General features: G+C 54.6%; 2 non-coding genes and 1 pseudogene across 2 annotated transcripts; 1 reads left to right on the top strand and 2 right to left on the bottom strand.

Annotated features, from left to right (window-relative positions):
• Positions 1–527: 527 nt before the first annotated feature.
• On the bottom strand, positions 528–711 carry LOC120376415. The gene has a single exon (XR_005587295.1). It is a non-coding gene; the product is annotated as a U2 spliceosomal RNA (small nuclear RNA).
• Positions 712–8025: 7314 nt separating this feature from the next.
• On the bottom strand, positions 8026–8125 carry LOC120376529 (annotated as a pseudogene).
• A 14226-nt stretch (positions 8126–22351) lies between these two features.
• Positions 22352–22424, top strand: TRNAK-CUU. Its single transcript has one exon. It is a non-coding gene; the product is annotated as a tRNA-Lys (tRNA).
• The last annotated feature ends 1498 nt before the right edge of the window (positions 22425–23922 follow it).

The raw sequence follows: 23922 nt of genomic DNA, 5'->3' as shown, positions 1-23922 counted from the left end.
CACCAACACTGTCCTCATTCAATCACGTCGGGGTCACCATTTGTTGCATCGCAGGCGTATATGAACAAAGTTCTTCAGTCAGTTTGATTGGCAGCAAAGTCATTTATTTCTCTCCAGCATACATCTTTATACTCTTGAAGCAGGCAAGCAAACAGTTGCTAATTGGTTAACAAAATTTACACAGCCGCAGCTGTAACCCCATAGGGTAATTATCATCCTAACACCTGTTTGACTTATCATCCTATTTACTGCCTACCAGCAGATAAAAACTAGCCTCGACCTTGAAGTCTAAACACTTCAGCTCTCACATACTTATCTGCCAAGTTCCCACAATCCTCTAGCAAGACAAAGAAACTCACATCTGTAGACTCAGAAAACAGTCCCAAGAAATTTTAACAATATGTTGTTATGAAGAAACCAAAGTGATAAAGAAACCTGATTTTTCAACTACTTTAAAAAAATCTTCTCAAATCAGCATCTTTAAACTGAAACTTTTTCTGCTTTTTAACCAGACAATTCTCCCCAGAAGAAGAGGCACTGGTCCTGGACACACTGCAATACCAGGTCAATGCATGCGGTGGACAGAGCAAGCTCCTATTCCATCCCCTTGTTTCAAAAATCAATTTAATATACAGTCCTCAAATAAAGGACCTATCAGATATTAAACTGATAAGAACAGATACAACTTTAGATAATGTTTCTTCAAGGTTCCCAAGACACAGACCAGGTTTTCATCTCGAGGCCAAAAGACCAATAACATCAAGACAATTGATCACGGCCTTGGATAGGCCAAGAGACTACTCACCCCATCTGAGCTCAACGAGCCAACTGATAAGAACAGATTTAAATTTTATTAGAGAATATTTAAAATAAACGATACAAAGTGTTTGAAGCGTCAGTTATTGTGTCATTGGGGGTAACATACAGGTTGTGGGGGGATGTTAGCATTTTGGTGTTAGGCAGCATATACAGATACACAGTCTGTCATGTCCCCAATGCGGGGTATACGGTGAGAGAGTTCAAGGTACAGCCAGCAAGCAGTGAGGGCACATCACTCATACAAACAGGTTATGGATAGTCGTGGGCGTGAGTAAATGAGCGGACTGGGTAATGGTGATAGGGTGCCCCTCACAGGGCAGAGTTCAGTGTGGTTGGTTCAGGGCTCAGGGGATAAAGTCCAACAGGGGAAGTTTACAGGTCTCTTCCCCCTTGCGGGTGCGTGGAGTCACGCCGGCTCACTCTTGGTATTGACGGTGGCCGGTGACGTGCTCTGTGTAAATGTCTCTGGACCACCGAATAGCGTCCGAGACCATTAGGCATCTCATGAGCCGCGCGTAGCGACGGCCCACCCCACAGGTCCGCAGCACGCACTCATTAAGGGGGTCCCAGGCGCCCAAGGCCCCAACGATCAGAGCATCGGTGTAGACCTCGTAGCCCTTTGCTCACAGGGTGTCAGCCAAGGGAGCGTACTTTTCGAGTTTGCGGGCTCGGGCTTGGCAGAAGGCCGTGGTCCTATTCTCGAACGGGACCGTCACGTCGACGAGGATGATCTTTTTCCGGTCCTCATCCGTGATGACGATGTCCGGGCGCAGCGGGCTGTCGGTGCCGGGGATGGCGCGATTGACAGCGATCTCTCCCAGGTGCGGGGCGATGGCCTTCACCAGGCGGTCCTGGACGGCGTTGTGGCGCAGCTGCCAGGCTCTGCCGTGGGGTCTGCAGCTGCACAGGACGTGGGGCAAGGTCTCCATGGCGTACCCGCACCTCCGGCAGCGTTTGTCCGGGTTCCCGTGGCGGATGGCTCCGTTGAGAGGGACACAGTTCAGCCGGGCGCGGTGTATGAACCGCCAGTCGGCGAAACGGATGAAGCTGCCTGAGGGGAGGAAGTGGTTGCTGGAGTCCCACTTGCTGGTGACCTCAAAAGCCTTGCCCTGGTCCGGCTTTTTCTTCAGGGTGTCCACGTAGAGCGCGCAGGTGGCGGCCTTCAGCGACCTCTCCAGCATGCCTCTGGCTCCAGGGCTGACGATGGTGTTGTCCTCCGTCCCGATCTGCAGTATCAGGACTCCTAGCTCCCGCCGATCTTCGCTCCATACCCAGCGGCAGCCCAGTCGCTTTCCCAGTCGGCGGGTGGCGTTGCGGGCGCGGGACCACAGCGAGGCGATGTCGCCCCCGTCCTGGGCGAATTCTCCATCCATGGAGCCGCTCAGGAAGGCGGCCACGTCTTGGTCGGAGGGGGGGTCTGCCGATTCGCCTCGCGGTGGCGGCGCGCAGGGCGGTCGTCGCGATGTTCTTAACTGTGGCGTCCGGGCACGTCAGGAGGCGAAAGGCGTGCGTGATTACCGCGATGTCGCAGAGGTCTCCCATGCGGGGGACGTTGGCGCCCCCGTGACGGTGAGCGATGTAGATGAGCTCGTTGCTGGCTCTCTGGGGTAGGGACAGCCACTTCTTCACCAGCTGCCGGATGTTGTTGTCCGCCTTGTTGAGGGGCACCTTCGCCACGGCGGATCGTCTCAGGACGAAGGCGATGCCGGGGATCAGGAAGGTGTTGAGGGCATTGATTTTCTGCCACAGCGCCAGCAGGGATGCGTCGATCTTGGCGGCGTCCTGCAGGATCTCCCGGATGGTGTCCTCGGGGGTCTGCCGGACGTGGAAGCCCGTCGGCGTGCCGAGGTGCTGGTACGCCTGCCCCTCCGCCATGGGGCAATGGACTCGCCCTGGATAAGGAACTCCGTCATCAGCACTGAGTCCCTCTTGTTCCCGTCAACGTGGAGGGACGCGCACTTCTTGGCGTTGAAGCGGAGTCCCGTCCAGTCTGCGGCTCTCCCGATGGTGTCAAGCATGCCTTGGAGTCTCTCGGGGTCGTCCGCGGTCAGGACCAGGTCGTCCGCGTAGGCCAAGATGCTCACCCTCTCGCCATGTAGGTCGAAGCCATCAGAGCCGTCGGAGATTGCCCGCAGGAGCGGCTCCATGGCGAGGTTGAAGACGATGGGGCTGAGGGGGCAGCCCTGCTTCACGCCGCTGCAGATAGGAATCTCGGCGGTCTCCCCTTCCACCGAGCGGATGGTGGTGCTGCAGCCCTCATAGAGTTCCCGGATCAGGCGAAGGAAGGTCTCCGGCATCCCGAACTCCCATAGCGTGCTGAAGATGTGGTGGTGGGGGATGGACCCAAAGGCGTTGGCCAGGTCGAGCCATGCTACCGTGCACTGCTTCCGCTCCCTCCTGGTCGACTGGAGGACAGTCTGGAGCAGGAAGTTGTGCTCGTAGCACCCCTCCGACGGCATGAAGCCCTTCTGGGCCGGGCTGATGGCTCCCCCGGTCGTCGCCCACTCCGTGATCCTGGCTGCCAAGCAGCTGGCGTACAGTTTGTACATCGTGGAGCAGAGGGAGATGGGTCTCCAGTTGCTGGGGTCGTCTCGCTCGCCCTTTTTGTGGATGAGGACGGTCATGGCCTTCTTCCAGGAGGTGGGCGACCGGCCGAAGCGCCGACACAGGTTAAAGATGCCAGAGAGCACGAGGCAGCCGGGGTCTCGCTTCTTGAGGAGGCCGTAGGGGATGCCATCTTTTCCGGGCGCGGTGTTTTTGGTTCTGGAGAGCCGCGCCGACACCTCTTTTGGCGTGAAGTCGGCCTCTAGCCCGTCTGCGTTGGCGATGCGGGGCAGCGGACGGAGACACTCCGGGCGCTGCGCGTCGTTCCTGGGCGTGCCGCCGAATACTCCGAGGAAGTAGCGGTAGAGGCGCTCGGGCGGGATCGTGCAGTATGACGGGGGACCATCGAGGACCTCTCTTACGGCCTTGAGGCGGTTCGATCTGTACAGCTTCTGGATCCTTGAAGCTGCTGCCGGGTCGTAGCGGTGGCTGGCATTCCTTCTTCCGGCTCCTCTGGTGGAGGTGGCGCGATTCGGGACGGGTCGTCTGAAAGCAGGCCGGGTGGTCTCCTGGTTAGGCGTCCTCTTGGGGGCGGTCTCTGCTGACAGCTCCTGGGTGAGCCTGTTAATGAGCAGATCGAATTCCTCGAAGGAGGCTGCTGCCTGGAGCTTCTCGATCCAGGTGGTCTGCCAGGGCGTGGCTGGCTTAGTCGTCGACCGCCGGTCCTCGTGTTCCTCGGCCTGCGTGGGTAGTGTGTCTGCAGTTTGGTTGATAGGTGACCTAGTTTGTGGCTCGAGGGACCTCTCGGTTGGCCCCTGAGGCGTAGACGCTGGTGGGGTTGTAGCATTGCTGGTTGATGGTGTGGCTTGGTTTGGATCAGTGGGCGTAGGGGCGGTGCCCGGGCTTCCGTGTGCGGCTCTCGTCCGAGGGGTTGTTGTGGGGGCGTGCGGCCGTCTGGTGGTCGGGGTTGGCCTGGCGTCTCTTGGGGCCGTGCCGGTCTGTCTGGCGATGGGGGTCTGGTGCTGTGGTCTGGTCGTAGCGGCGGGGCCTCCAGTGGTAGCAGTGTGTGGGGCGGTCTGAGGTGTGGTCCCCACTCCTCCGGTGGGTGGGGTTCGCAGGGCAGGCTGGGGGGTTGTGTTGGTGACCCTCGTGGCTGGTGCTCGCAGGGTGTGTCGGGAGCCGGCATTGGTGCCTCCAGCGGCAGGGTCTCGGGCGGCCACGCGTGGCGGAGCGCTGACCCTTCTTGGGGTGGAGTCACATTGGTTGGAAGGGGCACTGAGACGCCTTAGCTCAGAGAGCTTCCAGGCGACTTGGGTGGATGTGAAGGGGTTCCAGTTGGTAGGGGCTCGGTCAGTGATTCTCGTTGTGGTAGTTGTCGTTTTGGCGGCAGTGCCCTGGTCCACCAGCTCGGGGGCTCGAGTGGGTTTCCGGGCGGTGGGCGGCAGGGTCGCTCTGGCTCTTTGTGGCGCGGGAGCAGTGGGCTGGGGCACAGGGTGGCGGGGGACCGGTGCCGTGGTTGCTGTTGTGCGGGCCTTCTTGCAGCTGGTCTGGTGCGCCTTGCACTTCCTCTGGGACTCGAAAGGCAGGCTGCAGAGGGCACAGCTGAAGGCGGTGGACCGGCCGTGGCATCTCCTCAGGTGTCTGGTGAGCCCTCCGAGGCGAGGAAAGCGTCGAGGCAGCGGGCAGATGGGGCAGATGAGCGTGTCTGTAGTGAGGGGGTATTGGAGGTAGACAGTGTCTAGGGTGGGGCGGCCATTTTGTGGAGCGTTAGGGCCCTCTTGGTCGTCCTCCATCTCACGGCTGGTGGTGTGGGGGGCATCCTCCAGCAGTGGCTGTGTCCCGGGAGTATTTGGGGTTTCTCCCAGTGTCTGGAGTTCCTGGGAGGTGTGGGTATCCTGTAGGGGGTTGCCCCTCGGCGGCAGGGGTTGCTGGGGTGCAGGAGGCATGTCTGGCCACCGTAGGAGGACAGGGGAGTCGTCTCGTGGCGGCTGGGGCTCCTGGGGTGTGGGAGGTGTGTCTGGCCATCGCAGAAAAACAGGGGGGTCGTCTCGCGGCAGCTGGGGCTCCTGGGTTGCGGGGGGTGTGGTTGATAGGCGCAGGAGGGCAGGAGAGTCCTCTCGTGGCAGTTGCAGCGATCGGCGGTCGGCGGTCCGGTCTCGCGGGGTCTGGAGCGGCGCGTTCGCGGGGGGGCAGACTCCCAGTTGCTGCAAAATATCAAGGGGCTCCCCAGGCACCGCGAGTGGTGGCGCCTGGGGCTCCCGACAGGAGTCTCCCGACGGGCCAGGCGGCAGCAGCCCAGGCACGTCGCGAGGCTCCCCGGGCCGCTCGGGAAGCGGCAGCCAGGGCAGGGGGCAGGGATCCCCCGGCCAGAGCAGCGGTGGCAGGAACATGCGGCAGAGCCCCTCAGACAGCGGTAGCCGGGGCGTGGGGCAGGGATCCCCTGGCAGCTCCGGCCAGAGCACGTAGCAGGGCTCCCCAGACCGCACAGGCGGCTGGGGCGTGGGGCAGGGATCCCCCGGCGGCTCAGCCGTTAGCGGCTGGAGCACGTGGCCGGGCACCTCAGGCTGCCGGAGCGGAGCTGACAGCCGGGACGCGGGGCAGGAGTCCCCTAGAGCCCCGGGCAGCGGCAGCAGGGGCGTGGAGCTGGGATCCCCCAGCGGCTCGGGCAGCGGCTGCCGGGGCAGGGGACAGGAGTCCCCTGGCAGCCCAAGCGGCGGCGGCAGCCGGGGCGCGGGGCTGGGATCCCCGGGCGGCTCAGGCAGCGGCCGCCGAGGTATGGGGCTGGGATCCCCGGGCAGCGGCGGCGGAGGCACGCCAAGGGGCTCCCCGGGCCGATCAGGTGGCGGCAGCCCGGGCGCGGGGCCGGGATCTCCCGGCAGCTCAGGCAGTGGCCGCCGGGGCAGGGCACAGGAGTCCCCTGGCAGCCCACGCAGCGGCGGCATGCGGGACGTGAGGCCGGGATCCCCGGGCGGCTCGGGCAGCGGCCGCCGGGGCGTGGGGCCGGGATCCCCGGGCGGCTCCGGCAGCGGCCGCCGTGGCGTGGGGCCGGGAACCCCGGCGGCTCGGCAGCGGCCGCCGGGCGTGGGGCCGGATCCCGGGGCTCGGCAGCGGCGCCGGGCGTGGGGCCGATCCCGGGCGGCTCGGCAGCGGCCGCCGGGCGTGGGCCGGATCCCGGGCGGCTCCGGCAGCGGCCACCGGGGCGTGGGGCCGGGATCCCGGCGGCTCGGCAGCGGCCGCCGGGGCGTGGGGATCCCGGGCGGCTCCGGCAGTGGCCAGCCGAGATCCCGGGCAGCCGCGCGGAGGCACGCTGAGGGGCCACCCTGGGCGAACAGGCGGCAGCAGCCCGGCGCGGGCCGGGATCTCCCGGCAGCTCAGGCAGTGGCCGCCGGGCAGGGCACAGGAGTCCCCAGGCAGCCCACGCGCGGCGCATGCGGGACATGGGGCTGGGATCCCGGGCGGCTCGGGCAGCGGCCGCCGGGCGTGGGGCTGGGATCCCGGGCGGCTCGGGCAGTGGCCGCCGGGCGTGGGGCTGGGATCCCGGGTGGCTCCAGCAGCGGCCGCCGGGCGTGGGGCTGGGATCCCGGGCGGCTCCGGCAGCGGCCGCCGGGCGTGGGGCTGGGATCCCGGGCGGCTCCGGCAGCGGCCGCCGGGCGTGGGCTGGGATCCCGGGCGGCTCCGGCAGCGGCGCCGGGCGTGGGGCTGGGATCCCGGGCGGCTCCGGCAGCGGCCGCCGGGCGTGGGGCTGGGATCCCGGGCGGCTCCGGCAGCGGCCGCCGGGGCGTGGGGCTGGGATCCCCGGGCGGCTCCGGCAGCGGCCGCCGGGGCGGGGGGCCGACATCCCCGGGCCGCCGCGGCGGAGGTACGCTGAGGGGCTGCCCGGGGCGATCCGGTGGCGGCAGCCGGGCGTGGGGCTGAGATCCCGGGGCAGCGGCGGCGGAGGTACGCCGAGGGGCTCCCCGGGCCGATCGGGCAGCCGCCGGGGCGTGGGGCTGGGATCCCCGGGCAGCAGCAGCTGGGACACGTGGCGGGGCTTGGGGCAGGGACTCTTCCTCGTCTCAGGCAGTGGCCGGAGCACGCGGTGGGGCTCCTCAGGCAGCCCCTGCAGCAGCAGCGCAGTGCAGGCAGCTCCTGGGAGGGGGGCTGTGGGGGGGTCCCCCAGCAGGGGCCGGGGCTGGGGTGTAGTGGGACACTTACCCATGAGGAGTAGCGTTTGGTCCGTGGGCGTCTCCTCCAGCAGTTGAGGTGGGCGGGAATGGGCTCTAGCTGGTGTTAGAGATGGTGAGGCTGTAGGTTCCTCCAGATGGTGCTCGGCAGCGGGGTGGGCTCCTTGCAGCTGCCGGTCGTCAGGAACAGGCTTCTCAGGCTGTGGTTGCTGATGAGCAGGTGGGAGTTTGTCTGGTGGCAAGCAGGTAGCAGTGCTGTCCACTGGCAGCTGGGGAGCATGGCGCCTGCTCCCCCGCGTGGTCTCGCTCCATCAGTTTTGGAATACGGGAGCTCCTTGCGGCAGCACCTCAGTCCTCGGACTTCCTGGCTCGGCATGTTCCTGGAACCCTAGGGGCTACTATAGCTGGGAGCCTGTGCAGGGCAGCAGAGTGCTGCTGGACAGGGCTTGTATCCCTGGGCTGTAGTGCAGGAGCCACAGGGTCTGTCCCTTGGGACATAGTCAGGTCCCCTCAGTATGAAATCTCATAACAAAAGAGATTAAACTGATAAGAACAGACACTACACTTTTGATCTTAGCTCCAAGGAGCCGAGAAGCGATGCTGAGAGTTTCGGATGCTAGGCAGCCGCTCTTCCCCCACTGCTTTCTACTTCAGCACGAGGAGCTCCCAGACACGCACCAAACACCATTCACGACACTTGATAACTAGGTAACTCAAAGTGATGATCACTTCCCCGAAGTGACTCCACTGGAAGAATTCAAAGCAAGAGCCCTTAACACACAATTCTGTTCAAAGACAGAGAAGTCTTTCAGCCTCCTTCCTCTTGCTGGTTTCCCTGTATGCTCCTAATTTGCATAAACGCACCCACTGACCTGTGACTAACAATCTCTCACTGTTAACTCTTACAGCAAAACAGGCCAAAGAAAGCCCATGCAAGCGCTATACCGCAGCCCCAATGCTCTTTTCTGCTCCTTCTCAAACGTACACACAAGTGTTTTGCTCCATACCAGTCCAGTTTCTTGTCTAACCACTGCACACACATGGTATAACCCTACCCTGAGCTGATTCCCGACTTTTGCGCTCAATCCAGGAAAACGAGTATTGAGAGAGAAGCTGTGCAGGGAAGTCTTCCTCAACTTGCACTCCACTCCCCAAGGGCCTTTCGGGCTCTTCTGTGGACTTCAGGTTCCATTTGATTGCCAAGGTTTATGGTCTTATTAATTAGCCATCTCCTAATGCAAGGATGCTACATGTCAGACTAAAGATCGATTTTCCAAAGAGCTGAGAAACAGAACTAAAGCTGAGCATGAGGTGTTACATTTACATGAGCATCCAGAATCTGACTGTGCCCTGGCAAGTTCAATGCTTCCGAAAGAAATCAGAAAATAAGGAGCCCATCAGGGCCCCCTGCTAGCACCCAGATCTAGTCAATCTGTAGGGAAATAAAGAAAAGGCCATGAATAAAGAAGTCAGGAAATAACAAGCAAATGAAGAACGGATTTCTCTCCAATTTACCATCTTCTCAGCTACCAATCAAAGTTAAAGACCTAAAGTCAACCTATCGGCATAAGTACAGGTGGAAGTTAAAAGTTAAAAGTTAAAAGGAGCTGCTGTGGCAAGTGTTAGGAGCCTGCAAGCAGCATGCAGATCGTTTAAAAATGCTGCAATTAGAGGCTGCGACAAAGTTCCTCCTCTACCTTGGTGGGTCCTGCGCTTATTGGCAGATTTTCTCACCTCAGTGATCTTCCCCTCTGGTGGAACCCACAGTCTGGGTCACCTCCTCCTGTGTCTGATCAGGAGTTGGGAGGTTTGGGGGGAACCCGGGCCCGCCCTCTACTCCGGGTTCCAGCCAAGGGCCCTGTGGATCGCAGGTGTCCATAGTGCCTCCTGTAACAACTGCATGACAGCTACAACTCCCTGGGCTACTTCCCCCTGGCCTCCTCCAAACACCTTCTTTATCCTCACCACAGGACCTTCCTCCTGCTGTCTGATAACACTTGTACTTTCCTCCTGGTGTCTGATAATACTTGTACTCCTCAGTCCTCCAGCAGCTACACCCTCACCCTCTCCCTCTCCCTCTCAGCTCCTTGCACCTCTTGCTCCCAGCTCCTCACACGCACACCACAAACTGGAATGAGCTCCTTTTTATCCTGATTAGCTCTGCCTTGATTGGCTATAGGTGTTGTAATCAGCCTGTCAGGGGTGCTGAAAGCCTGTGAACTGTACCCAGGTGTGTTCTCAAGCAGTGTGAAAACATGCAATTCCCGCTCACACTGCACAGGGGCAGCACAGCTCCGGGGTTCTCTGCAATCACACAATAATGCTGGCTTTGTTCCCACAGCACCTGGAGCTTTTCACAGTGAGACATGGGGGTGCTGCAGCCCCTGCTGCAGCCCTTGGTCCCGCACCTCTGCTTCTCTGCAGGGAACTTGTTATGCCATGAGGGGGTGCAGGGAGACTGTGCAGGAGACCCAGGCCCACACCCCGAGCACTGCAGCTCCAGCGCTGCGTTCAGGATTCATTTCTGCTCTCTGATAAAACTGCTCCAGGCTTCTCTGTCCCACTAATATTCATCCAGGCTCCCCTGCGCTGTTAGTATCTGTCCAGAGCTCTCGCCAGCCCTGCCCCAGGAGAGCTGGGCGCTCGCCCTGCTCTAGGAGAGCCAGGCAGGCCCTGAGCACTAGACGGTGACCCTAGGCCAGTGGTGCCTGAACAATCTGTATAGTGGGGGGGGGGGCTGAGCCACCCAACCAACTGTAACCCCTGGGTGTGATGGAAACCACGTCAAGCCAGGGGCTGCTGCAGCCCCCCCAGTTCCAGCCCCTCTGCCCAGGCAGCTCCCCCAGCCTGACACACACACTCAGCCCCTGCACCCGCCCCACCCCAGAGCTCCTCAGCCCAGATGGGAGCCCCCTGGCTGAGTGGGGAATCAGAACCCCCTGAAATTACCCTGGGACCAGCATGATCTGCCTCCGCCCTGCCCTGCTCCGCATGTATTCGGAGTGAGTCAGTTTCCCTGTCCCAACATGTGTCCTGCTCTGTGTCTCTTAAGAACATAAGAACATAAGAAAGGCTGTACCGGGTCAGACCAAAGGTCCATCTAGCCCAGTATCTGTCTACCGACAGTGGCCAATGCCAGGTGCCCCTGAGGGAGTGGACCTAACAGGCAATGATCAAGTGATCTCTCTCCTGCCATCCATCTCCATCCTCTGACGAACAGAGGCTAGGGACACCATTCTTACCCATCCTGGCTAATAGCCATTTATGGACTTAGCCACCATGAATTTATCCAGTCCCCTTTTAAACATTGTTATAGTCCTAGCCTTCACAACCTCCTCAGGTAAGGAGTTCCACAAGTTGACTGTGCGCTGCGTGAAGAAGAACTTCCTTTTATTTGTTTTAAACCTGCTGCCTATTAATTTCATTTGGTGACCCCTAGTTCTTGTATTATGGGAATAAGTAAATAACTTTTCCTTATCCACTTTCTCAACATCACTCATGATTTTATATACCTCTATCATGTCCCCCCTTAGTCTTCTCTTTTCCAAACTGAAGAGTCCTAGCCTCTTTAATCTTTCCTCATATGGGACCCTCTCTAAACCCCTAATCATTTTAGTTGCTCTTTTCTGAACCTTTTCTAGTGCTAGAATATCTTTTTGAGGTGAGGAGACCACATCTGTACACAGTATTCGAGATTTGGGCGTACCATGGATTTATATAAGGGCAATAATATATTCTCAGTCTTATTCTCTATCCCCTTTTTAATGATTCCTAACATCATGTTTGCTTTTTGACCGCCTCTGCACACTGCGTGGACATCTTCAGAGAACTATCCACGATAACTCCAAGATCTTTTTGCTGACTCGTTGTAGCTAAATTAGCCCCCATCATGTTGTATGTATAGTTGGGGTTATTTTTCCAATGTGCATTACTTTACATTTATCCACATTAAATTTCATTTGCCATTTTGTTGCCCAATCACTTAGTTTTGTGAGATCTTTTGAAGTTCTTCACAATCTGCTTTGGTCTTAACTATCTTGAGTAGTTTAGTATCATCTGCAAACTTTGCCACCTCACTGTTTACCCCTTTCTCCAGATCATTTATGAATAAATTGAATAGGATGGTCCTAGGACTGACCCTTGGGGAACACCACTAGTTACCCCTCTCCATTCTGAGAATTTACCATTAATTCCTACCCTTTGTTCCCTGTCCTTTAACCAGTTCTCAATCCATGAAAGGACCTTTCCTTTTATCCCATGACAGCTTAATTTACGTAAGAGCCTTTGGTGAGGGACCTTGTCAAAGGCTTTCTGGAAATCTAAGTACACTATGTCCACCGGATCCCCCTTGTCCACATGTTTGTTGACCCCTTCAAAGAACTCTAATAGATTAGTAAGACACGATTTCCCTTTACAGAAACCATGTTGACTATTGCTAAAGAGTTTATGTTTTTCTATGTGTCTGACAATTTTATTCTTTACTATTGTTTCAACTAATTTGCCCGGTACCGACGTTAGACTTACCGGTCTGTAATTGCCGGGATCACCCCTAGAGCCCTTTTTAAATATTGGCGTTACATTAGCTAACCTCCAGTCATTGGGTACCGAAGCTGATTTAAAGGACAGGTTACAAACCTTAGTTAATAGTTCCGCAACTTCACATTTGAGTTCTTTCAGAACTCTTGGGTGAATGCCATACCCCATTTCCCCTGCACCCCGGGCTGGGTCTCTGCCAACCCCCCTTCTCCCCTCCTGCCCCCTATATCTCCCTGCTCCTACAGGTCTATAGGGCTGGATCCCTCCCTCCCCCCTTCTCCCCTCATTTCCTGCCTCTGGGGGGTCAATGGAGATGGGCCTTTCCTCTGCCATCCCCTCTCCTACCCCCCCATATCCCGCTGCCTCTAGGGGTCTATGGAGCTGGGTCTCTCCCCCCTCCATCCCCTCCCCTACCCCCAATATCCCTCTGGGGCTCTGTGGGGCTGGGGCTCTCTCCCTGCCCCTGTGCTCTCCCCTGCAACGATGTCCTGGGAGTGACTCAGTTTCCCTGGACCAACATTTCACACACCCCACCCCCACCCGACATGTCTCCCTCCACCCCACCCCATTTCTCCTGCACCCCAGGCTGGGTCTCTGCCAAGCCCCCTTCTCCCCACCTGACCCCAATATCCCCTGCCCCTGCAGGTCTATGGGGCTGGGTCTCTCCCTCCCCCCTTCTCCCCCCATCCCCTCATCCCTTCCCCCAATAGCTCCCTGCCCCAGGCTGTCTATGGGGCTGGGTCTCTCCCTGAAGCCCCACCCCCAGCGCGGGGCTCACAGACAATCCCCGCTCGGCGGCTGTGACGTGCACTGGGGCTGTGACGTACGCTGACGTGCTCACTCCCCGCAGGCAACTCTGGAAGCTCCAGGGCTTTACCTCAGGTCCCACTGACATTTGAACTCAGATTGCAGGATTCAGAGTCCTGAGTGCTGCCCGTTACACCATGGGACTAGCTCGTGCTGCCTTCTGTGACGTTATGACTGTGATATAATATCTCATCGAAAGATGACAGGAACAGAAAGAGTTAATTAACTCATAGACTGACCTGACCCAGGGGTGAACCTTGAGGACGGGTTAGGAAGATATGTAAATGACTAGAGCTTTGAAATGCAAGTCTGCATTGTTAGAGGTAGAAGGGGAGATGTTTGCTCAGGTCTTGTGATGCAAGCAAACAAGTCTTGTCTATTGCTATAGTTTTAATTCAAAGATCAAAAAAAGGAATATTAACATTTATAATGATACTTGAGTAAAATAGTATTATTGTCTCTGTGTCTCTTTGAAGGTTGTGCTAACCTGTATCTGAACTGTTTAATGGGTAAATTACTCTGTGCTAATTGCCAGGATGTTTGGGAGAAGGAGTTGAGCCTATTGTTTTCTCAGGCCGAAAGGCTGCTGGAAATGTATAAGAAGCCTGGGACACGATCCTTCTTCATCTCAGATCTGCTTTGGGTTTCAAGAGGGGGAAACCTTAAGCCACAAGGATTGAGATCCCCAGTCATTGACTGGAGCCACCCTGGATATGGAACTTGGACTATAACCTCTGGACTATTTCTCAAAGGACTTTTGGCAACTACAAGCTCATCTCTGCTGTGTATCTGAACCTCAAGAATTGAATTCAAGTCTGTCTGTAGATTAATCTTTTAACCAACACTCTCTCTCTTTTCTTTTTTAATAAATTTTAGCTTAGTTAAAAAGAATTGGCTGTAGCGTGTATTTTGGGTAAGATCTAAGTTATAATTGGACCTGGGTATGTGGCTGATCCTTTGGGATTGGAAGAACCTTTTCTTTTATATGATGAAGTAAGATTCTTAGGAATCATCATCATATCTGACAGGTGTGTCTGGACGGAGGCCTGAGGCTGGGCACTTTAAGGGAACTGCGTGGTTTGGACTTCTAAGTGACCAGTAAGGTACTGTAGAAGCTGTTTTGTGCTGGTTGGTAAATCTAAGTATTGGAATAACCACCAGCATTTGGGGTTTGTCTGCCCCGTTTGGTTTGCAGTTCACCCTGATTGAGTGACCTCAGCTGGCTCCCACGGGCAGCACCACCACAGTGGCGTAGTCGTGCAAGGATCCACAGAACCAGGTCAATTAAGCTTTGGGTCAGAACCCCGCGCTATCCAAATTGGAATTTTGGTATTGAGAGTTTGGTTGGTTAAAGATCAGTGACCATGAGCCAGAGAGCAACAGCAGAAGCAAGGAATCTGCAAGCCCTGATGGAGAGCCTGCAGTTTGAACATGAGCAAAAACTGGCAGAAATTCGAATGAAAGAGAAGCAAGCCTTGGCCCAGCTGGAGGAAGAGGCTGCTGAAAGAAAGAAGGAGGCTGCTGAGAGAGAAGAAAAAGCTCGTAAGGGGCGTCTGAAGCTGCTGGCTGCTGAGGAGGAGACTCGCAAGGTGCAGCAGGAGACTCACAAGATGCAACAAGAAACTGCTAGACTCCAGCTCCAAGTCAAAAAAGCAATGGAAGAACAGCAGAGACTGTATCCTCTTAAAAGTCCAGTTTATAACAATGTTGATATGTGGTATTATTCTGGGCAGTTTTCTGTGTTTAACCAGTTTTGCTATGGCTGGGGAGATGGGAGTTCTAACCTGGGGGGAAATATCTGTTTGTCTGTGCAAGAAAGCAGTGTGTCTGGGAATGAAGTTTCTGAATGTCTGTCTGATGTCTCAGATCTCATTGGGGAGGAAAATGTTTCTCAGGAGCAGATTAAAATAGATGGTCAGGTGAAAGCCCTAACTGAGGAAGGAGAGGGTAGATCTGTGATGGGTAATGGATTGGTGGCTAGTACAGCTTGTAGAAGTGAACCTGAAATGGGTAACTGTGATTTGCTGAAAGTAGCTCAGTGTAGTGAAAAAAGCAGCAGCTTATCTGTTGGGAGTGGCAATGTGCCTGGTAGGGAAAGTTTGAAGGAGCCTAGGCAGCCTTGTGAGCTGATGGCTTTGTCTAGTCAGCAGTTTGGGAAGGGAGGGATAGTGGAAGATGAGTGTCACTATCCCTTACCTGTTTCCTGTGTGGAGAAATGTGACAGTGAAGGGAATGTGCCTGTCTCTGTCAGGGGTATTGACTTGCCTATGAAGGGAGCTATCTCGGTCTCCAAGCAGTTGTCTGTGAACAGCCCTGTGTGCTGGGACAAGGGAAATGAGATCCCAAGCTGTGTGTCTGGTAAAGGAGAATGTGTCTCCGGCTCTTCTGTGTCTGTGGAGCAGACAGAAGGTGCCTGTCAGCCTGTGATGGTTGAGGGTGATTCAGTTGTTTTAAAGTGGGTTGTAAATACAGCTATAGCCCAGGAAGGGAATGGTCCTAAGTTTGTGTCTGTTGGGGAGAATGGCACTGTGACTAGGTTGCATCCAGTTAGTGTCATAGCAAGATCCCAAAGACCAGACAATTCTGGTGCTCATAGTTGGCCAGTTGCTAATGTGTGGTTGGAAAAGGGTGCAGCAACTCTGTCTGATCAGGGTGATACCCTAGCCAGGGCACAAGGACAGCATAAAGGTGATTTAATTGTGTTACCTAACAACTTGTAACAAGAAGGAAATAATTCCTAAACTTGTGGGTGTTGAGCCTGACAACATGCAAGTTGCCAGTGACTATGAGGAAAGTTGCAGAGGGAAGGAGAAAACCTCTAACCTTTTATCTAGTGAGTCTGTGAGTTTGCCTAAAAGGGAATTGTGTAGAAATCTGCCTGAAGGGCCAAAGGTGATCATAAATGTAAGTAAAACCCAGAAAGCGTCTGTGGTTGCTCAGGGAAGTGTTCCTTTAGAGCAAGCCCTGGGTGAAGAGGGTAAGAGCAGAATTTCTGTGAAAGGTAAATTATTGCTTAAAGAAGCTGCTAAGGAGAGAAATCCTCATGGTAACCTGTGCAAGCAGTTTACTGAAGGGTGTAAAGCCCTGGGGAAAACTAATCACCATTCTCCCCAGTTCAAGAGGAGGGAAGGATTTAAAGGTAAACCTGGCCCTGACTCTTATAAGGTTGCTCACAGGGGCCCAGAGGGTGGGAACTCTCACCCCAAGAGTAAACCGGTTAAATGCTATCACTGTGGGATGTTTGGCCACATAAGACCAGATTGCCCGACCCTAAAGAGCAGCCCAAAGCCAGCAACCCCAAAAGCCACAGTAAATGCCAACTCCATTACCCTGAGCTCCCAGGCTGAACCAAGTCCCAACAGCTCCACCTTAAGTCCAGGTGCAAGCAGAGCAGTGGCTAATGCCAACCCCATCTTCTCCAGTGGTCTGGGAGGAGGTGATGAGCTCACCAGTTATGTCAGGACTGAGGCTTGGCAAGGAAGTGAGAGGTTTATTAAGGAGGCAAAGGTCAATGGTGTTGAATGCATGGGGTGGCGAGACACTGGCTCGGATGTTACTATAGTCAAGGGACATCTGGTGAAGCCAGAGGACATGTTGCCAGGGGAGTATGTGACGATAGTGGCCCTATCTGAGTACTCTGTGGACCTGCCAATGGCTAGAATCCACCTTGAGTGGGATGGCTTTAAAGGGGATGTGAAGGCTGCTGTCCGGGATTTGATTCCGGCTGATGTTTTGGTAGGAAATAACATACTGGGGGTGCCTGGCCAAGTTAATGTGACGACCAGGTCACAGAGAAACTGTGGGTCTGTGGCAGATACCCTGACTGACTGCAGTGAGGGGGATGGTGAACAGACAGAGAGTGTCTCTCAAGATGGATCAGGCGAGGGTTTGTCTGAAATATCAGAGATGGTTCTGAATTTAAACGAAACCCAGAGTAAATTCATTGTGGCTCAGCAGAGTGATGGGTCCTTAGAGAAAGCCAGGAATGAAGCTCAGAGTCAGATCCCAGTTAGTAAAGAGAGAGGCAGGTTTTTTATGCAGGATGGTCTGTTGTATAGGGAACCGCCTACGGGAAGGAAGAATTCCCAAGCGGCAATTCGCAAGCAGCTTGTGGTACCTGAGAGTTACCGCAGTGATTTGTTGAAGTTGGCTCATGATGGTCCTTTTGCAGGACATCTGGGTGTAGGCAAAACGTGTAACAGACTAGAGCAAAATTTCTACTGGCCTCACCTCTTTGGGTCGGTGAGGGATTACTGCAGGAGCTGTGAATTGTGCCAGAAGCGTAAGGGGTTAAGGGGGCCTAGCAAGGTGCCCCTCCAGCCTCTGCCCATTATAGGGGAGGCTTTTGCCAGAGTGGCTGTGGATATTGTGGGGCCATTCCCCAAACCTTCCAGAAATGGGAAGAAATACATCCTGGTGTTGGTAGACTTTGCTACCAGATATCCTGAGGCTGTAGCCTTGGCTAATATTGAAGCTGAGACAGTGGCAGTGGCTTTGTTCTCTATTTTTAGCAGAATGGGTTTTCCCAAGGAAATACTGTCTGACCGTGGGTCTAACTTCATGTCTGTGGTTTTCAGGCAGTTGTGGGAGTTATGTGGGGTAAAGCACCTGAAAGCTGCTCCCTACCACCCCCAGACTAATGGCCTAGTGGAAAGGTTCAATGGAACCCTGAAGTCTATGCTGAAAATGTATGTGGATAGACGCCAGAATGACTGGGATGTTCTGCTGCCGTATCTATTGTATGCATACAGGAGTGTGCCCCAAGAGTCTACAGGGTTTGCTCCCTTTGAACTGCTCTATGGGAGGCAGGTCCGGGGGCCCCTAGATTTGGTCCGTGATTCATGGGAAGGTAATGTGGAGGAGACAGAGCAGCCAGTGGCAGAATATGTGGCTCAGTTCAAGGAGAGTTTGCAAGAGATGATGAAGTTGGTTGAGCAGAATCTGAAAGAGAGCCAGGATTCTCAGAAAGCCTGGTATGACAGAGATGCTAAGGAGAGAGCGTTTGAAATAGGGGACAGGGTGTTGGTGTTAGATCCTGTCCGGAGGAACAAAATGAAGGATGTTTGGACCGGACCCATGGAGGTAGTGGAAAGGATTAATGAGGTTACCTATGATGTGAGGAAACCCCATGGCCGGGGAAGTGTGCAGACGGTGCATGTGAACAGAATGAAGGCCTACCATGCAAGGGAGGTAAATGTGAACATGATCTGTTGTGCTGAGGAAGAGGCAGTGTCTGTTCCTTTGATTGACATGGTTGCTGAAAGCAAAGAAGAGACGCCTCTTGAGAGCATTGAGATGGGGGAGGGTTTATCCCCCCCTCAAAGGAAGGAGCTGCTAATGTTATTAAAACACCACAAGCGAACATTCTCCAACAGGCCAGGGCTCACTGATAGGATGACACACTCCATTCAGACAGTGGGTCCCCGCCCAGCTCCCAGCAGAGCGTACAGGGCCAAGGGAGAGATGCAAAGGCAGATCCAGGAAGAGGTGAAAAGCATGCTGACAATGGGGGTAATTACCCAATCTATGAGCCCCTGGGCCTCTCCCATTGTGATGGTGCCAAAAAAGGATAAAACCATGAGATTTTGTGTGGATTACAGAAAGCTAAATGCTATCACTCAACCTGACCCTTACCCCACACCCAGAATAGAGGATCTGTTAGATACGCTGGGAGGGGCCAAGTTTATAAGCACCCTGGATTTGACTAGGGGATATTGGCAAATTCCCCTAGATGCTGATGCACAAGAAAAATCCGCTTTCATAGTGGAATCTGGCCTGTATGAGTTCAAAGTGTTGCCCTTTGGGATGCGTAATTCGGGGGCTACTTTCATGAGACTTATAAACGAGGTCCTACGGGGATTAGAGTCTTTTGCCAGGGCCTATATAGACGACCTGGCCATATTCAGCAGTTCGTGGCAAGATCACCTTAACCACATCGGGGTTGTGCTGCACCGGCTCAGAGAGGCCAATCTAACTGTTAAGGTGTCTAAATGCAGAATGGGAGCTGCTGAGGTGACCTACCTGGGGCACAGGGTGGGCAATGGGCGACTACGCCCTGAGCCTTTGAAGGTGGAGGCCATTAAGAACTGGCCTGTCCCTAGAACTAAGAAGCAGGTCCAATCGTTCATTGGTCTGGCCAACTATTACAGGAGGTTTGTTCAGGGATTCAGTGACATTGTAGCTCCCATCACAGACCTGACGAAAAAGGAAAAACCAGACCGGGTGCAGTGGACGGAGGCCTGTGAGCAGGGATTTCAAAGCATAAAAAGTGCTTTGGCCAAAGAGCCTGTTTTAGTCAGCCCAGATTTTAGCAAACCTTTTTTGCTATGTACAGATGCTTCCAATATTGGGCTGGGGGCAGTGCTAATGCAAGAGGGGGCAGGGCGTAAGAGACATCCCGTGGCGTCCTTAAGTAAAAAGTTGTCCCCCACTGCGCAAAATTACGCTCCCATTGAGAAGGAATGTTATGCCATTGTCTGGGCTGTCAAGCAGCTTAAGCCCTATTTGTACAACCAAAAATTCACTATGTTGAGTGATCATGGCCCTTTGGTCTGGCTGCACAAAGCCAAAGGTACCAACTCCAGGTTGCTGCGCTGGAGTTTAGCCCTTCAAGAGTATGAAATGGATCTAATCCACATAAGAGGGAAGGAAAATATTGTAGCTGATGCATTGTCCCGGATGGGGACTCATTAGGATGCACTCAGTGATGTTTGTGTCATCCCTTCCTGCATCAATTTTGCGTTGGGGGTGTGACATTATGACTGTGATTCAATGAGATATTGTAAGATGACAGGGCCAGAAAGAGTTAACTAACTCACAGACTGACCTGACCCATGGGTGAACCTTAAGGACTGGTTAGGAAGATATGTAAATGACTAGAGCTTTGAAATGCAAGTCTGCATTGTTAGAGGTAGAAGGGGAGATGTTTGCTCAGGGCTTGTGATGTAAGCAAACAAGTCTTGTCTATTGCTATAGTTTTAATTCAAAGATCAAAAAAAGGAATATTAACATTTATAATGATACTTGAGTAAAATAGTATTATTGTCTATGTGTCTCTTTGAAGGTTGTGCTAACCTGTATCTGAACTGTTTAATGGGTAAATTACTCTGTGCTAATTGCCAGGATGTTTGGGAGAAGGAGTTAAGCCTATTGTTTTCTCAGGCCGAAAGGCTGCTGGAAATGTATAAGAACCCTGGGACACGACCCTTCTTCATCTCAGATCTGCTTTGGGTTTCAAGAGGGGGAGACCTTAAGCCATAAGGATTGAGATCCCCAGTCATTGACTGGAACCACCCTGAATATGGACATTGGACTATAACCTATGGACTATTTCTAAAAGGACTTTTGGCAACTACAAGCTCATCTCTGCTGTGTATCTGAACCTCAAGAATTGAATTCAAGTCTGTCTGTAGATTAATCTTTTAACCAACACTCTCTCTCTTTTCTTTTTTAATAAATTTTAGCTTAGTTAATAAGAATTGGCTATAGCGTGTATTTTGGGTAAGATCTAAGTTATAATTGGACCTGGGTATGTGGCTGATCCTTTGGGATTGGAAGAACCTTTTCTTTTATATGATGAAGTAAGATTCTTAGGAATCATCATCATATCTGACAGGTGTGTCTGGACGGAGGCCTGAGGCTGGGCACTTTAAGGGAACTGCGGGGTTTGGACTTCTAAGTGACCAGTAAGGTACTGTAGAAGCTGTTTTGTGCTGGTTGGTAAATCTAAGTATTGGAATAACCACCAGCTTCTGGGGTTTATCTGCCCCGTTTGGTTTGCAGTTCACCCTGATTGAGTGACCTCAGCTGGCTCCCACGGGTAGCACCGTCACAGCCTGTCAGTCTCTGGGTCCTGATTTCCCATTGACCCTTCCCCCTTCTATTGGGATTGGGAACTAGCCAACCAAAAAAAACCCACTCAGTTTTAGTAAAGGGCCAACAGTCCCTTACACAAGCCAGTCTTGTGAGCGTCACCAATGTCCAGAGATGGCAGCACAAGCTGCTCCCATGGTGTAATACACAGGACTCTGAATCCTGTAATCTGAGTTCAAATGTCAGTAGGACCTTGTGTTAGTGGGTGGTAAAGATCTGGTGCTCAAAGTGCTTTCCTAGCTCCACCTATATAAGAGTGAATCATTTCCCTCCTGCTGGGTGACTCCTTCCCCACTGGAGCCAGGTCTTTGGTTGGGGTCCAGAAGTGGCTGTGGCTGTCTGGTGGGTGGGATTCTCACTGCTTCACCTGATGCCCCCAAGTTTGGTGCTTGTGGCCACACCTTTCCTCTTGCCCACATGGCACTTGAAGAAAGCGGTGCCAGGGCCAGGCTTGATAGGGAGGCAGAGTCCCAGGCTGAAGCCCAGCACCTCTCCTCCTCTGGGCACCTGGAGCAGAGGTGGCTGGTGCTGACTGCTCCAAGGGAAGGCTTAAAAGCCACAGAGCAACTGAGGGCGGGGCTAGATGAGGGCAGGCCCATGCCTATGTGTGGCCAGCAGACAGGCAACAAGACTCCCGGCCAGCCTGCTCCCTGCTCCCTGCCATGCCAAACCCCCACTGAAGGCCACCCGCAGACCACCATGCGGGGCGGCTGCTGATGCTCTGTGGCCAACAACAGAAGACAGTAGGAAAGCAGGGCCAGCCCCCATGGTGGAGCCTCTGACTGTTCCCACTCATGGTCCTCACTTTTGCAGTGGGGCAGGAGATTTTTACCCCAAGAGGCTTTTCCCCAGCTGGTGAGAAGCAGAGAAACACCCAGGCTCCCAAGGTGCTATGTAGCAAGTACCCTCCAGCACAGGGACAGGCGCACACTTGGAAGAGGGAAACTGCTCCACACGCTAGCCCGGGCAGCCGCCCATTTTCTTTGGCAAGTCAGGAACGGCAAAGGCGAGACTGGAAGCACCTGGGGCTCATGCCCCAGCCTTTGTGACACCCAACCCCCAACTCCTTCCCAGGGCTCTAGCTGAAGCCAGAGCATTGGCCTGAGCGGCCAAGAAGAGGTTCCAGCCCTGAAGGGAGCAGGACTTTCAGCACAATGGTAAAACTGCAGCAATACAACCGTAAAGTGACTTGAACTTTCAATCACTTGAGCCAAAGTCAGATATCTTAGTCATTAGACCACGTAGACACAGGAGCAAAGCTACTTCACACACTTCTTTGGAAAAGGTGGACACTGTGTTTCTTGGGTCATCTACTGAGGGGGGGGCGAGACTCTCTGGGCACAAGAAGTCGAGTTCCCAGCAAGACGTGAGATGTAATTCTCTGGAGCCAGGTGAAGGACTTTGGTAGGGAGGCTCAGGCATGGGGAATTGGGGTGCAGCAGACGGACTTGCTGTCTAGGTGCTTAGATTTAGTCTCCCTGAGGAGGAGGAGGAATCCTGCTGACAGGCAGTGGCTGAACAGAAAGAGGAGGGGTTCCTGGGACTTTTTTTGCCTCTCTTTTGCCTGCCTGCTCACTCTTGTGCTGAACGGTGAAAATGTTTCTCAACAAGCCCAGGTAGCTCAGTTGGTAAAGTATCAGGCTCTTAATCTGAGGGTCCAGGGTTCAAGCCCCTGTCTGGGCACTCAGCTTTTAAGTAGCCTTGTGTGCCAGGACCCAAATTCTGTTCACAGGCACACAGGGATTCCCAGAAGCCGTGGCCATTTCCTGGAAAGGTTCCTTTCCTTATCAATCAGGAGAGAGGCCACATCCACAGGAGCAGGCCTAGAACACACAGTCTCTGGCTGGCAGGAAGCGCTGTGGGGCCAGGTGCTGAGAAAGCCCAGAGGTGGAGCAGCAGAGATGGGGGGAAGGGAAAGAGAGAAGCAATGAGGACAGACCGTAAGTGTAAGGAGAGTCTGTTCTGGCTATTGTTGGGAACTTCCCTGGATTTTACAAGACCCCAGTGGAATTGGCTGGCGGAAGGATCTGAGTCCCCACCCCCTTACCCAGAGGCTGCCTGACCCCAAGGACGCTCTTTCTACTCTGGTGTGTGGTAGAGTCCTCGTAACCCCGACAAGGCTGGGCCCAGGAATCCTGGGGGGCTTGACCCCCCCAATCTTGTCATGATCACTTGAACAGGGCTACAGTGTCTCCACTCTGGGCACTTCCCTGACCCACTCCTCATTGCATGTGCTTCAAGCAAACACCATTTATTACCCAGCAATCAATGTAAAACATAAGGAAAGATGGGAAAGGAAAACACGTCACCCTGTTCTGCGGCGCAGGGAGATCACAACCAGCGTCTCTGGAGGGTCAGGGCAGGGCACAGTCTCTCCCTCACATGTCCCAGGCCTCCTCCCCAGGCCCTGGGTGTGCTGCAGGGACACCATGGGCTGGACACTTGCTCTGGCAGTGGCCACATGCTCTAGGGACAGGCCCCTTGTTCCCAATGTCTGCCACCCACATAGAGCTGGTCCCATGGTGTAATGGGCAGCACTCAGGACTTTGAATCCTGCAATCTGAGTTCAAATGTCAGTGGGACCTCCTGGAGATATGTGATTTTGCTGCAAACCCCTGGAGCTCAATGTGCTTGGCTACCCTCTCTCAGGATGAACTAGAGTGAGGTTTTTCCCTCCTGCTGGGTGACTGATGCCCACTGGAGATAGGTCTTTGGTCTGGCTGGTTCAATGAGCTTAACAGTCTGGCTAGAGAGTCCTGTGGGTTGACCGGATGGTTGTTTCTCGCTGCTTCACCTGATGCCCACAACTTTGGTCCCTGTACCTGCAGCTGCCACACTCTTCCTCTTGCCCATATGGCATTTAAAGGAAGGAGGGCCAGGGCCAGGCTTCATAGTCAGGGCTAGGCAGGAGGGAGGCAGAGTCCCAGGCTGGAGCCCAGCACCTCTCCTCCTCTGGGCACCTGGAGCAGAGGCGGCTGGTGCTGACAGCTCCAAGGGAAGGCTTAAAAGCCACAGAGCAACCAAGGGCAGGGCAAGAGGAGGGGAGAACCATGCCTATGTGTGGCCAGCAGACAGCCACAGAGACACCCAGCCAGGCTGCTCCCTGGCATGCCGAACCCCCACTGAAAACCACCCACAGCCAGCTGCTGATGCTTTGTGGCCAACATCAGAAGATGGTAGG

The sequence above is a fragment of the Mauremys reevesii genome, linkage group 12, assembly GCF_016161935.1.
Source record: "Mauremys reevesii isolate NIE-2019 linkage group 12, ASM1616193v1, whole genome shotgun sequence".
Lineage (NCBI taxonomy): Eukaryota > Metazoa > Chordata > Testudines > Geoemydidae > Mauremys > Mauremys reevesii.
The sequence above is the reverse complement of the archived record's forward strand: the minus strand, read 5'-3'. Positions and strand labels throughout refer to the sequence as shown.